We start from the raw sequence: 3338 nt of genomic DNA on the forward strand, positions 1-3338 counted from the left end.
GCGGTGAATTTAGACCCTTGTAATGCCTCACTTTGACTACTGTGATGTTTTATATAGCAACCTAAGTGCTGAACGTTCTCAGAAACTTCAACGTGTACATAATGCCTGCGTCCAATTTATTTTTAATATCCGCCAACATGATCATATATCGGAATATTTCTTACGACCCTTCTGGCTCCGCTTGCAATATAGACGTTTAGTACATTCTCTTTGCCTGCTATATCGAATTATACATGATTCCACACTCAACTACTTTGTCTCTCGGTTTATTCTCCTAGTTTCACATCATAATCGTAATACACGTTCACAGCACAATCTGTTGCTATCAATACCACGTCATCAGACATCTCTGTACTCAAGTTATTTCTCAATAGCCATGGCCCGCTCATGGAATTCGCTGCCGTTGGAAATCAAGGGTAGTCTTAGTCCTCAGTTGTTTAAAATTAGGTTGTTTAGAAATATTTTAAATGCAAAGAATTATTTTTAGGTATTATTATTATTATTATTATTATTATTATTATTATTATTATTATTATTATTATTATCATTATTTTAAAGTCATTACTTTATTTTTCCATTAACACTATTATTGTCATTGTCTCAATGTAGGCCTAACACGTGCTGATCATATAATTGTACAATTCCATAAAAACCACAATAAATTTAAATATGATCCTCATGAATACCAGACGAAACAAAACTACAGTTTCTTTCTAAATACTCCCAAATGCCACACAACTGCTGGATTAAAACACAGCAGAAATTTTGGACCCAAAATATATAATACATTAATTAGAGCTTACCCTGAGCTAAGTACACTGAACACACATAGATTTAAGAAACAAATCAGATTAATTATTTAATTGTTTAAGCTAATTGAGTTAAAATTGTTACTCTAATATTCATGTACTTCTGTATTTTCTATTTGTATATAGACCCTGTTATTACATGCTGTATGTATTTTACCATTTATTAATGTGATTGTGCTCAATGAACTCTCGTAATTTTGTGATATATTTTGTATAACTGATCTGAACTGCGCCCGAGCACGAGCTTCTGCTCTTTCGGGCTGCAATGCCTAATGTAGCTCAAGTGTATAGTATTAATAAATATTATTATTATTATTATTATTATTATTATTATTATTATTATTATTATATTATAGTTGTGAGTACATATGTACCGGTACCTATTAATTTTTATTTTAGTTAATACTTGTGTACTGGAATGTATTTTCTTGTTTGTGATTATATTCATAAGTATTCAATCTCTCTTCTTTATGTTTTTTATTTGTTTTTATTATTATTATCATTATTATTTTTAAGTTAATACTTATATACCGGTATGTATTTTTCTGTATGTGCTTTGATCCTGGTTGAGTGGAAGAGAAGGTCAGATGGCCTTAACTCTGCCAGAGAAAAATAAAACTATTATTATTATTTTACGACGCTGTATCAACATCTAGGTTATTTAGCGTCTGAATGATATGAAGGTGATAATGCCGGTGAAATGAGTCCGAGGTCCAGCACCGAAAATTTCCCAGCATTTGCTCGTATCGGGTTGAGGGAAAACCCCGGAAAAAACCTCAACCAGGTAACTTGCCCCGACCGGGATTCGAACCCGGGCCACCTGGTTTCGCGGCCAGACGCGCTGACCGTTACATTATTATTATCATTATTGTTATTATTATAAACAGTCATTACTTTGTTTTTTTCCGTTAACACTAATATCTAAGTAATTGTCATTGTCTCAATGTAACCTATTGTGACAGCTGCAACGGGGTTTGAACACGCGTCCGACAGGGCGCGCGGCAGACGAAACGCTGGTACGGGGAGCATCTGCATGCTGAAGAGCAGAGGGGGTGTATTACGTCAACGCGACGAGGGGAGAGTGCGCGCGCAGCTGCTACTCGCGGAGTGAAGGGGGGACGGACCCTCCCGAATCTTCTAGAGAAGTCCGTCCGAAGAGCAGCAGCGTGCGAGATGATTCGAGAACGGACACACGCGTCGAAATAACTCGAACTTTCCAGGCTACGTCGCTTTGGTTATACTGTAAAAGAAGAAGCGCGAGGGAACTCAGACAGAGTGTGATTCATGATTAGTTCAGTGAGTAAGCCAGTGAACAGAGCAAGCCAGTCTTGAGTGTGCATCCGCAACTGTGTCAGCATCCGAAGGCCTGAGTTCGAGTGCAGTGGACCGCAGTTGGAGGGACCTGAGTTCGAGTGCAGTGGACCGCAGTTGGAGGAACCTGAGTTCGACAGTGGACTGTCTGAAGGTCTGTGGTTCGAGATACTGTGAACTCGAGTGACTGAGCTAGAAGAACTGTGAACTGAGAACTGACAGTTCTGATTTGTAAATAGTTCTTTGTAAATATTAGTTAAGATTAACAGTTCATTGTTGTTCATAACAGTCCAAGTAAATTGTCATTGTCGTTTGTGGATTGCAATAACGAACGCTGTGTAGCTGTGCGGAGAGCAAATCCCATTGTTGCCGAGAGCGTTTAAGGTGAATTGTAGAAAGGAATTATTATTGTTGAGTTGAAATAAATTTACACTATGATGATTATAATAATTGTACAATTCTTTTAGTTGTGTGATTATATTCATATGTATTAATTCTTTTTTTTTTAGTTAATATTTGTATACTAACATGTATTTTCTTCTTTGTGATTAGGGGAGAATTGGGTAGTATCGGACATCGGGTAATATCGGACAGTGCGTTTCTTTCATCTACCACCAGAATAACATGGTACGTTTCTGTATGCGACATCACAGAAACGTAACCATGTCATTCAGGTACTATCATCTGGTGGTAGATAAAGAAAGTCACTGTCCGATGTTACTCGATGTCCGATACTACCCAACTCTCCCCTATATTCAGCAAATCAAGCTTTCAGGTATAACTCCCTGTAAAGTTGATTTGAATAATTTTGAGGGAAAAATTGTTCCGAGGCCGGGTATCGAACCCGGGACCTTACCGGGTTCGATATCCCGGGTAGCTCAGTTGGTAGAGCGTTGGTACGTTAAACCAAAGGTCCCGGGTTCGATACCCGGCCCCGGAACAATTTTTCCCTCAAAATTATTCTCTCCTATATTTATGTATATGTATTCAATCTTTTTTATTTTTTTGTTTTTTTTTTATTGTTATTACTTTTAAGTTAATACTTGTATACCGGTATGTATTTTTCTGTATTTGCTTTGATCCTGCTTGAGTGGAAGAGAAGGCCTGATGGCCTGCTCTCTGCCAGAGAAAATAAAACTATTATTATTATTATTATTATTATTATTATTATTATTATTATTATTGTTATTACACCAGGAAATTTTCTGCTTGCTTTTA

At 36.9% G+C, this 3338-nt stretch overlaps 1 non-coding gene across 1 annotated transcript; it reads left to right on the forward strand.

Moving 5' to 3' along the window:
• Positions 1 to 2987: 2987 nt before the first annotated feature.
• On the forward strand, positions 2988 to 3060 carry TRNAN-GUU (transfer RNA asparagine (anticodon GUU)). Its single transcript has one exon. It is a non-coding gene; the product is annotated as a tRNA-Asn (tRNA).
• Positions 3061 to 3338: the final 278 nt, after the last annotated feature.

This window comes from Periplaneta americana, chromosome 14 (assembly GCF_040183065.1).
Source record: "Periplaneta americana isolate PAMFEO1 chromosome 14, P.americana_PAMFEO1_priV1, whole genome shotgun sequence".
Lineage (NCBI taxonomy): Eukaryota > Metazoa > Arthropoda > Insecta > Blattodea > Blattidae > Periplaneta > Periplaneta americana.